The 12702-nt window shown below is 39.2% G+C and overlaps 1 long non-coding RNA gene across 1 annotated transcript; it reads right to left on the bottom strand.

Moving 5' to 3' along the window:
- Nucleotides 1-5613: 5613 nt before the first annotated feature.
- On the bottom strand, nt 5614-12239 carry LOC140255425 (uncharacterized). Its single transcript, XR_011904479.1, has 3 exons — nt 12110-12239; nt 6160-6214; nt 5614-5751 (listed from the first exon to the last, which is right to left on the bottom strand). It is a non-coding gene; the product is annotated as an uncharacterized lncRNA (long non-coding RNA).
- Between the last annotated feature and the right edge of the window lie 463 nt (nt 12240-12702).

The raw sequence follows: 12702 nt of genomic DNA on the forward strand, positions 1-12702 counted from the left end.
CAACAATAGCAGCATAGTGGCAAAAACCAAGGTACTGTAAGAGAAGACTTCTCAAATGCAACAGCCAAGGACACAGAAACAAAGGAAAAAGAGCTACTTTCCCTCAAAGGACCTCAGGTATGTAAAGATCTCCAGAGACAGACCCTTGTCTCCACTGCCAACCCTTAAATGAGGTCTGGGAAGAGGTGGATCCTGTCTCAACCCCTTTCAGTCACTCAGGTACACTGCATGCACCGGAGCTCCCCTGAGTTGGCGCTGGTTTCCACCAGGTGCTCAGTCACTGCTTCAGGCTGTGACTTGGCATTTCTGCTACAGGTAGTATACTAAACCATCTTTACAGTGGAAAGGCCAACTTAGCATCTGTTAGGTCAAGTTAACAAAAGATACACAAAGCACAAGATTGAGCTACACTCTTGAAATTATGAGAAAGACAGTGTATAAAAGTAAATCCCAACCTAAGTGGTAAAACTAGAGCTGCTGCTGTTTTTTGTGTATTTGTTCTGCTTCTGTAGCTAAATAATAATAATAATAATAATAAAATAAAAAGTCCAAACCAACATATTCTGCAGTTCAGTACAATTCTCATTCTAGTTTTTGAAATACTACTGACAGCACAGTCTTTGGTAACTATTAGCATACTATTAGCTATGCCTATATGTCCATTTCTTAATGTATCCATAGACATTTCTCATAGGGGCATAAACATTCTTAGCTCAGATTTGTTTCCCCTGTGCATCCACACATGTGGTGAACAGCTGTACAAGTTGTAAAATTGTCTTTACACATTGCACATGTTTTTGAATATAGTATGCATGTACATGTATAAAGCAAGTCCTAAAGCAAAATAACACGTTATTTCTTCTTTTTTTTTTTTTCCCAAATAAAGACAAATGTTTCCTGCTTAGCTTCCACTTACAAAATAATAGCAGTTAATTATTCATAATTACAGGGATTCCAGTTCTTAAAGTGAGCAACTACCTCCACTGTGGCAAAAAATCAAATGCTGTCAAAACCAAATCTGCAAAGCAACTGTTACTATGCTATTGTGATCAGCTCCACTGCAATAAAACATAGAAATGAAAATGTAAATTGTTACTTGTATATACATTTTTCTCCAGGGTATTATAAGCAAAAATTGAAAACAGCTGAAATTGTGTCACCCTTCCAGAAAGTAAATATTGCTAATATGAACCTGATGTGTTAAAGGGTGGGGGAAGCTCCAGAGACCAGCATTCCCTTCGTTAATGCTCTACCACCAAATTAAAGAAAGGTGGGGTGATTTCCCCATCTCTGGTGAGAGCTCAGTTTTCTGAACACAGCTAAATCATATCCCAAAGAGCTATCTTATCTGCAAGGCTCGTGAAAAATATCTGAAGAGTAAATAGTTAGCATCTGGAATGGACCACACTGCATGAAGTAATAGTTATTGCATAGGAGATTTCCCATGGTAGATATTCCCAAACCCAAGCATGAGGTCTTCACTCCCTCCCACGCCCACCACAAATGATATCAGTTAAGTGCTGTGCTATACTATTAATACACTCAGGGAAATTTTAAATAACAAAGTACATACTGCCAAGTACAGTAAAACGATACCTTCTTTCTTGGTTATTAGAAAACAAAAATTAAGGGCAGCTCCATTTAATGAGAAACACCTCCCTTTGCTTCCATCTTTCATCTGCCAACAAATGCAGCTATTACACATGTGGTTTATCACAGGCTAGAAAGGAAAGTGATACACAAGTCGCTGCTGGATTTAGTTATATAAATCTGAGCAATGCTTTTGTTCGATTTGTTTCTTTCTGCTCCCTTGCAGCCCTAATATTAACGTTTGAAATGCTTCCACAGAATGCTCATTCTTCCAAACTACTTTACAAAAAAAAAAATTGTTTTAAACAGCTGCAGCTACGTAAAGCAGAAATGTATCATTAGTCGGGTTTTAATGTTGGCATGTACACAGAAAAATACAGTCAATTGTGCACAGAATTTGTCTGCAGGTAGGTCTTTCACATTCATTTCCCACACATTTCCTGCATGCTCTAAAACTGGTCAGATTAAACTTAAATATTTTCCCTTCAATGTTATAAAATTAGCAAAAAGTATTTTCATCTTATGGGTATGACAGGACAGCTTATTAAAAAAATTGTCATCTAATTTGAGAAATTTCACAAAATGTTTTCAATGCAATGTATTTCGATGACATTCTTCTCTCCTTTTTCTGTGTAGCATGTGTCAAACAAGCTTTTACCATTTCACATTAACTTTGCAACTTCTAGTATTAACTTGTTCGTTCTACAGATTAATCTGGTGCTCTGATTAAGGGTATCATCTTCCCCATCTTTTCCAGTGATATTTTCAGAGAACTTTATCAACAGCTCACATCTCCATCAAGCCTCAGTTCAATAAACTACTGATGTGTTTGCCAGCAAGTTAGTAAGTTGTCCCACTCTGAGTTAATGAAGTTGCTTGTGTGTTTTAACTTCAGTTGTGTTGACTAAAGCTCTAATGACCCCATCTACCTGGAGAGATACAAGTTGAAATCCCTCACTATTTCAGGTTACATGAGCTTAAATCTCCTGTTGGTACTAGCAAACAAATACTGGCCAAAGATCAACCCTCAAACAAAGATGAGAATCAGACCAAAATCAGCAGAGGTGAAAAGTACACACTGCTTTGTAGCATATGGTATTACACAGCTGCCACCCCATCCTTTCAGCTCTACTTATTGGGACAAGTTGGACATTACTTGACATGCATGAGAGTAGCCAAATCAGGCCACTTCAGATTTAAGAACCTGTGAACTTCAGCATTTAGACATATGTTTGCCAGATAATTTTCTCTCCCAAAAGTTAGAATGTCAGTTTTGTTGGGTTTTTGGTTTTTTTTTCCCCCCCTTCTTATTGCAGCAGCAGTTGTCATGTAGTTAAGCCACTGCTGATGGACGGGTGAGAGACTGGATTTCTACCATCTGAGGATTATCCTCTCAGCTACTACAAGAGACACAGGAATACATAAGGCCTGTTTTCTGTTGTTGCTTTTTTCCAGCAGACATCTTGGAGAAGGGAAGGAGAGGAAAAGCTGGAGAGATCCCTAGAGCAGGAATGCAACTTCTAATAATGACTTGCAGATGTCAGAGTAACATTCAAGGATCTTCCTATCAGTCCAGAGCTATTGTTTGTAACATATACAGAATAAAAGTCTCATGTATATGGCTGTAAATAATCTTCTCATCTAAACAAATAGTGGTTCACCAACTTCAGCCCTGGAGGAAGGAAGGGCTTAAAAAGTGCCCAGTATTACAGTGTCACACTCAGATTATCTTATAATTTTGCCATTATACTTCAGAGATGAGCTATCTCTATTGAGTTCCAAATCACCACCACAGTACTGCTGGAAATGCCAATGATAAAGCAAATAAAACCAGACCCAGTAGTATGAGATATTTGTGTTCAAATATGCAGTAGTAATAAGAGAAGATGGGAGTTTCCATTTAGAATTCTTAAAATCACTTCCAAAAGGAGAATGAAAACGTATTCAAGCTGAGCAGTTCATACATATCTTGGAGAGCATCCAGCTTTCACAGTAAATAGTATAATATGTAATCAATTATATTTCAGCAAAGTAAAGCAAGAGCACATTGGAGGTCACACATTTCCTTCACACACATAAGTCACTCATGGTGCATCACCACAGAAGATATTTGTAACCACACGTCACCAACAGGGATTAACTTGATTACATCTATTAGATTTTCATCAGGATGCCAGATAGCAAAAAGGCACCAAAGTATGTCTGTAAGCATCAACTATTTGTCATCAAAGTTTGTTGTAAGGGAGTAGATAAGAAAATGCACTCCTAAAGTCTTACAGACACCCATGGGATGGATGCTCCCTTTCTCCAGTCCCAAACAACCCCACCAAGATGACCCTAGCAATGTTCTACCACTGTGAATGAGCACAGACTGTCGTACATGGGGAGATATGTGGGAGAGCCTGGATGCACCCAAGCTACATTTAAGTTTCACTGTTTCAGAAGGATTTTTTAACACTTGAAGCTTTTATAAGCTAATTCAATACAGACAGCTGAACTCTAATTTGTTACCTGGTACAACATAGGAAACCTCCATCCACAGATTCCTATAGTGGTGTCAGGGCACCATGATGGCTGTGCTCAGTATCATGGGGAAATTATTGCCATGGGAGTGGAAGAGCAACTGTAGTACTGGATTAGGCCAGTGGTTCAGCTGGTGCAGAGCTTTGTCCTTGGCCATAGCTGTTTTACATGCTCAAGGACCTTTGCAAGCTGTAGTTAGGTCACATCTGTTCCATTTAAAGATTCTTTTAGTCTCCAAGAGTCAAAAGCATAAGATTTTCTGTCTTTTCTAAAACACTTTATTTTTTACTCAACAGTATGTCAAATTTGACTAAGCTTGCTTTCTCGTTTCTTTTTTTCATTGTCAACTCCTTTTCTGGATCCCACTAAACTCCAGATATAAAACAGTATCCTGAAATAATGATTTCCCCAAGGAAAATATACATTGCATCAAAAAAAAAAAAAAAAAAAAAAAAAGTCTTCCTTTTGATTCTGAATGCAACATATTTCATGAATATCTTCATCATGTTCCACAAGAAAAATCAAATAGCTCTTCCCAACAACTCATCTACATTTGCTATCATTTTTTAAAATAATATCACAGCTCAGCTTATCAGCTGATATGATACATCATTATCTTAACCAGAGTTTTTCACCTCTCTCAATCTGAAAGCTTTCCTAAGTTTTTACCACTTTTTTTGACCAAACTTCTCTTTCTGTAGCCTGCTTTAGTGATGCTACAGAAGCAGGAGTCCTATTGACCGATGTGACAGATACTCTGTCTTTTCCATTCCAGTTATTTTCACAGTACACAAAGATGTGATGCAAGGAAAGCCACTTGCATGAGTGGATGCACAGGGAATTGAGGATGTGTGGCAAGCGGCAGCTCTGGGCTTTCTATGTTTGTAGATGTCAAACAGACATGCAGCAATATCTCTGTAATTCTACTTCAGGGCAAAACATTTGCCAAATAGTTGCAGAGGACGGTATTCTTCTGTAATAACAGGAAGAAGCAATGCAGAGAAGTGAAATGTTTCCAGCACTGGGGTTAATAATTTTAGGACAAGTCCAATAGCCCTTATTGAAACTGTACACATGAGAGGGCTGGCGTTTGACAAAATTTTTAATCATAAGGGAACACAGAGAGAACTGAAAACTATTTTAAACTAATGGAAAGGGACACGGAACATTAAAAATTTAAAAGGATCTCTCTTCAAAAGAGATTCAGTAACACCATTCAATTTAAGTTTCCCATGAGCCTCAAAAAAATAAAGTATTGAATAGACTTTTATTCATATTTCATGAAATATTAGAATTATTTATGCTCCTACATAATTTTGCTGAAAACTTCAGTTAAATGAGCACCACCTGTGAAATTTACATATTCTGTATAAAGTCACGCAGACAAGACAAGATTTCTTCAGGCTGTAAAATCTGCTTCAGTCCTCAGACCATCGCTACAGGACAACTCTACCTGAGCAGATGCAGATTTCGCTCAGGAAGCCAATCTGAGACTCAGCCCTTCACTCTTCTCAGCCGTATGGCAGGTGCTTATTCTGCATATTCCCTCAGTTCCAGTTTCCATAGGCTGTCATAACTCTAATCCTTACAAACTGCTGCAGCAACAGTTCTGCTCACTGCATCCATCAACACCTAACACTTATCAAAATTAAGAATTAATGGATGTAGCACCAAGTGTTCACAGAATATCTCTAATATCCTGTAAGACTCCACTTCAACTCTTTTTTCCAATTGCCTACAATTTGTTCAGAAATACTACTGCTGTATTTTAATAAAGTTTACAGCTAGGCTTTAAAAAAAATCAATGAGATGCAACATGAAAATCCAAATCAGATTTTCACTAGTTCATAAGTTATGATACATAGTATTAGGGAGGACATGATAGAGACCTAAATTACAGTTTACAAAACAAATACTTCAACTAAGATCAGCAATTACACAAACATTACACGTACATTAATCAGTGCAATGTTTTTTTCTTCTTTCTGAACAGTTCTATGTCTCGGTTACATTAGGAATATGCAAAGGAAAAGCAAGGCTACTTACCGTACAATGGAAATAACTTCTATCGCTGTTCCATGCCAGAAACATAGAAAAATCTCTGGAAGTGCAACATATATTTATGTAATTTTATATCCTTCCCAGAAATTTTTAAGTTGTCTTGAAAATAAAATTCAACAAATATGTTAAAAAAGAGCAGAAAATGATTTATTGTGCTACCATAAACCTGTTGACAGCCTGGGATTACAGTCTGATAAAGACTGCTGCATTCATCCCTGATTAGCCTGCTTTCATTTTAGATAAAATTCTAGAATAGTGCTACATTTCTAAACAAATCTTTGTCTCCATTTCAGTATTTCTGTAGGAAAAATTAGTATAAAGGAATACAAAATAATATAAGGCATTTGGTTAATTACAGTATCACAGAATCACCAAGGTTAGAAAATACCTACAAGATCAACCAGTCCAACCATCCATCAATTAAAAAAAGGTTTAATGATGTAAGTCTCACTGTGTTGCATCTACACAGAAGTCACTCCATTTTTAGTGAGTATGTATAGTTAATAATCATTCAATTGCATGTCTTGATTATTAAAGAGAAGAGCAATGGAGCCTCAAGAGTAATGCAAGAAATTCTAGGTTTGATCCAGCACTTGATAAGAGCAGCTGAAGGGGGCTCTATTTTTCTCTTGATATCTCCACTGTACTACAGGCAGATAATCCTTTTTCCTTTCTGCTCTTTTACCCTTTTTACATTCCTTATGTATGATGAAGGTAAAACTAACTAAATAACATTATGCTTAATATGGGGACATATACTCAGGCACTGTCTGAGATTATTCTTTTCAACAATTTCTAAATATTTGATTAACTGGATGAATCAAGCACTTGAAAAAAGTGCTCAGAATTCTTGCTGAATTATGGAGTTTTAGATGCATCCTAGGACTTCCCTGTCAACATATTACATCACTGAACAAGACAACTGTCATCCATCAGTCACACAGGACAAGAGCCTCCACAAATGACTGAAAATACCCAAAATACCCAAGGTTGTATGCTCCAACACTGAGACCGTACACGTTGCATTCAGAATTACACCTCCACAGAGTATAGCAGGACTTGTCCCCCTGCATGCAGCAGTTCTTACAACCACAAAACACTGAAAAGTCACATTCGAGAGTTAATCAATTGCATTTTTAATTCATATTTAGAATATTCCTATGCTGGATGGATACTAAGGTGGATTTATGTCTGCAGGAATCACCTGAGAAAGGTATAGGAAGAAATGGAAATAAGTTACAGTTTTTGTTACTCAGAAGCAGAAAATCTGTCCAGAACAATTTGTATTTAATGGCTGTTTTAGCTCAAAAGAGGCCCTGAAGTTAAAGAATAAACAAACTGTCAGAGGAACAGAGAATAAGTCTCTTAAGATCAGGGTTAAGGTTCATTGGTACAATTGCTCTAAGGCAAAACATTACCACATCTTGGATTAATCCTGGCATGTAGATAAATATAAAGGTACAGCAGTAATGCACATGTAGTGTCTCTTCTGTGACTGCTGCACATGCAATGCATCCAAAGGCATAATACAACATGTAATGTCTTGTAAAAGTGAATTATTAATTCCAAATATATTGAAATGGATTTAGAAATTCAGAAAAATAGATAATAATAAACAAAAGCTAGATAAATATACTCTGTGGTCCCAGGCTTGAATAAACTGTATTACTCTCCTTTAAGCCAAACACAGACTGCAGCCAGAAATCCATCTCAAAAATAAATAAATAAATAGGCCAGTTTCCTGATCTACAATTGGCCTTCAGCTTTTTTCTCCCTCACAAAGCCTTGACATTTCATTTTTTGTTTTAAAAGATTACATTTACACATCTTGACCAGCCCATGATGAAAATCAGACATGCACAGTGCACCTCCATGCTGGAGGATCGTGCAGGATTTGGAGAATGATACAGAAGCCGCTGCACACACTCTCTGGAGTAGTTCACCCATATTTCTCTAAGTGTTATATCACGTTACTGAGCAAACATTTACTTTAGCATCAGTTGTATCAAAGCTCTCTTCCCTTCTCTCTGCTTGTAATGTCCAAGAATGCCTAAGTCCAGGGTTTAGCCACATCTCCCCTTCTTACCATTAGAAATACACCTCCTCCACACACTCCATGCCCTTCCTCCCCACAGGAATTCTCTCTCAGAACTGGATCAGAATTATCAGAATTCAGGCTGCAGTCTCAGCCCAAGCACTCTGATGCCCATCACCACCTTCAGACCTGCCACTGCCTCAGCTCCACACAGTGTTGAGGACCACAAAAATTTGGACACACGAGAAGCAGGGAGAGGGCTCCTGCTGAAAGCACAAAGATCCTCATCTGCTCACTACAAATGGTTTTAGTTACCACAGCACCTCACCCAATGCTAAAGTCATATTTCACTGCACTGTTACAGCAATAAACATTTCCGATCAGCTGAGGAATGCTCCTAACAGCACAGATTGCAGGGCTGCATACAGCTGTATGTCTACACTTCTCATCCATCCTCATTTATTTGCAGAGCCGAGCAATGGTGATGGTGAAGGAGAAAAAGCCACTGTTCTGCCAGCAAGCATGTGATCCCAGGAAAGCAGTGCGCTATCATTTCTCCTCTAATAAGTACTCTATGAAAGAAGAGCGGTAACAGCTTGAGATTTCTGGACAGTGCAAACTCAGGAAAAGGGTACTGGTCACTTACAAAGCCTCTCCATTTGCTGATATGCTGCTTGCTTCAAAGACTCCTTGGCAGAGGGATGTGGAATATTCCCTAAGGCCTCAACTTCTTGTTCTTTTTTCCATTATGGTATTTTAGAAAAGGTTACATGGTCCAGGCTTTCTCTAATAGAAGCATAGTAAGAACCATAGTTGGATTCCACGATTCTATGAACCATCACTGGTAACAGACTCTCTGGCTAAATTTTAAAGCCATTAAACAGCTAAACCACCAAACATAACATGCCTTTAGATGCTGCTAGCAAGAGCTGCTGTTGGAACGCACAGAGAGAGGAGGAAGGAGAAGCAGGCCTTGCACAAGTTTAGCACCAAAGTGGATGCAGAATGTGGTGTGGCATAAGCTGAAAATGCAGGTCAGAGTCCTTACAGGATGGAGGCCTGGGAGAAGGAGCTCATGCTCATGATATCACTGTGCAGCCCAGTGCCAAGGGCTTGCATTTGCAGTTTGAGAGCCAGTTTCTCCTTCAGCTTCAGCACCCGGACACTTGGCTCCAAGCCTTTTCATCCAAGCATTATAATAATGTTAGATATTTTGAGCACATAAACATACAGATTGTTTTAATTTACTGCATATGTATGTGAACACGCAGCTAGTGACCTTAAAGGGATTTGGCCCTAATTGGTTAGTTAACAATTTGGTTTGTTTTTAAAAGATGTTGCTATGATGGTTCCACACATGCAAAGAGCCAGTGAAGAGATCACTAAGGTCCATTAAACCTGTTAGATATCACAATCATACAAAACCTAAAGCCATGTTAAGCCTACATGACATATGGTCACTTAACACACAAAAACTTCACTAAACCTATGATCCTATAAAGGCTGTGACAAATCAACTGATATCCATATAGGAAAGTCTAATTACAAATTGATTAAAGTTGTTAAAACCATGACAGCTTCCCTCAGAAATTCTCACCCTGCACACTCTAGTAATGATGGACACCTTTTACTTCTCACATCCACCTCAGTAATGAAGGCATTTGGTTGCACATCTCTGCTCTGTAAAAAAACAACTCCTTGCAATATCCTGTATGAAGATACCCCTGCCTACAGGTGCAGCATTTTGTCAAGCCCCAGTCTAACTGGTGATCCTGACCAGGCTGGTATTCAAACAGAATTATTTAGAAGTGTCCATTTTTTCAGCAAATAGTCCACTGATCTCCTAAAAACATAGTGCTACATGAGTTTCCCCAATGTGTTTTATTGTAATTCACAATTGCACATTGAGTTAGGCCACAGTTTACACAAAGAGGGAGCAAATAAAATGAAGCCCTCTTGGAACTGATGTACTTGTCTCCCACAAGGTCCTATAAAAAGAATTTACAGATATGTCATCTATAGGATACCCAGCAGTTTAGATCTAATCTCTGGAAGTTATTGGTCATTTCTTCACAAATTTTGAGCAGATACAGCATTAACCACCATAGAGAGTGATACAAACACAGAAAATTGAACTACCAACAAATATGTCTTTGTAACTTATACATCTATTTATAAATTATAAATTTGTAATACACACAAGCCTGCCTGTGCTACCTATGTGTAAGTAGCAGCAGGTTAGAATCTGCTCCACAGTGAATGTGTGCACAGAGCCTGTGGTGTTGTTGGTGGCCATCACCTGTTTAGAGACCAGACAAGTTCATGGAGAAAAGGCAGGCCCAGGGCTAAGCCAGGTAGCCAGATGGGGGTCTGGATTAGCAGGAATATTGCCAGACATGGGCAGAAATAGCTCAAAGACAAGGGCTTCAATTTACATGCACTGTCTGAGCCAGAAGGGAGAAGGTCCCAAGGAGGCTCCTTGCAGCCCCTTCTCCCACTGCTCTTTTCACAGCAGTCTTGTTCAGGGCTACAGAGCTATGCTGTGTCAGAGCTAGCCTTAAACATAAGAAGCCAAGGCCATCCCAGGAGAGGAGAGCCCTTGGTGCACTCAGAATCTAGAGAGGAAAAAACTCTCTATTTGCGTCATGCTCTAATTCCTGGATATCCCACTGCTGGCTCTCCCAGATGTGTACAACATGACCTCAACCCATCCTGAAGCCCCTGTCCCTCCACAAAAATGTGCGCTGACTGCAGTATTCACCACATCCAGGGAGTTTGTATTCTCACCTCCCTGTTCTGTACATGCTACGCTGCAAGAAAAATCCTTTCTGGATGCCAGTGATTTCACCAAATGCCTGCTCCACAGCACAAGCTATTTGGCTGCAAGCAGCAGCAATCAATCCACTTATAAAAATGCAGATTTGAACAGACAAAGCTCTCAAAAACACAAAATAGGAAATGCCTTCATTGAATGTGACAATGGACTGAAGTCACTGCCTCAAATGGCACAGCAAGCTCTCTCCCAATGTAGCACAACTCAAGTCTCAATACAGCTCCAGTTGCTGAGGCGCTAGGATCTCTGGGGGATGCCTCCAGCAATCCTCAGGAGAAATAGCTACAGAGTACTGTGAGTGTGGGAACATACCAGTCGTGTGCCTCTACCCCTGAAGAAGGAATTTCTGAACATAAGACTTACAGTCTTGTACTTGCTGGCTCACAAAACACATCCCAAAAGCACAAGAGTAAGTCTTTATGCCTGGGAGATCAAATGCTATAAAGCAAACAGAGACAGCACTCTGGCACCTGTCTGCACATTATGCAGAGAAATACACACCCTGTACCAACTTCTAGACACACGTGCCAGGCTATTCCAAAGACAGATGACCAAATTATTCCCTCTCAGACGATGAAACATATATAAGCTGTAAATAGCCTTATAATTCTAAGGATAAACAATCCCAATAGAGCTGCATACAACAAGCATTTCCTCCTTTCACATTCTCTCACATAGGTGACTAGTTTACTTAGACAGAAACAACTCCTAATGCTATAGCAATTCTGCTTCTGGTATCAGAGAGGTTGCTACAAATTGCTCCCTCTCTTCTGCACCACAGTGGGTTCCGTGCCCTGGATTACTAGCTGCATCTGTGCTGACCTGGAACTTGAACACCATTTTGAAATCTCTCCTTAAAGTTTATTATCATGTAGAAGAATTGGTTTTCTTTTTTTCAATATCACATTGTCTGAATTCTCTCTCTTGTTACAAATATCATAAAGCATTCAAACGTCACCTTGTCATATGTTGAATTTCTGAACAGGGACATCACGCTTTGCGCATCAAATAACCAATTTAGTACAAAAATCCAAGGCCCAAGTCTGTGAACCACCGTTTTCAACTACCTTGAAACAAATGGAAAGCCTTTCACCAGTTCTGCGCTGCCATCTACTGGTAGGATGTTGCAACAGCGTGGGAATCGGGAAATGCACAGCAAGCCATTTCAGGAAGGATCTCCAAGCGGTACTTGGTCAAACGCCCTGGGGTTGAAAAGGATGAGAGATCCAAAAAGTATGTATTTTATGCAGTCTTGCTCCAAGTATAGTCAGATCTGGCCAAGCATATGACTGGGGGTTTTGTATTTCAGGCATAATGTTTTATTAATGTCAAAGACTGTTGAAATTCATTTCAAACAGATTTGCTTTGGGTTAGCTTAGATCATAAGGGGTATAAGCACATAATAGCCTGCAATCACATTAGAACAATTTAAAAAGATCTTAGGTCTCAGCTGAGGCACTGTAATTAAGGACTGTAAGGTGGAATGATACAAAGATGATAACAGATATTCAAAAGGTTATTTAGGAGGAAAAACTCACCAATATAGATGCCTTTGCTTGGAAATGCTGAGGCAGTCTCCAAGAGATGCTGCCTTAGTGGTGGTCAGCCCTTAAATGAGGTCTGGAGGAGATGGAGTGAGGTTCCACCCCTTCCAGGAGCA

The sequence above is a fragment of the Excalfactoria chinensis genome, chromosome 8, assembly GCF_039878825.1.
Source record: "Excalfactoria chinensis isolate bCotChi1 chromosome 8, bCotChi1.hap2, whole genome shotgun sequence".
NCBI classification, from domain to species: Eukaryota; Metazoa; Chordata; class Aves; order Galliformes; family Phasianidae; genus Excalfactoria; species Excalfactoria chinensis.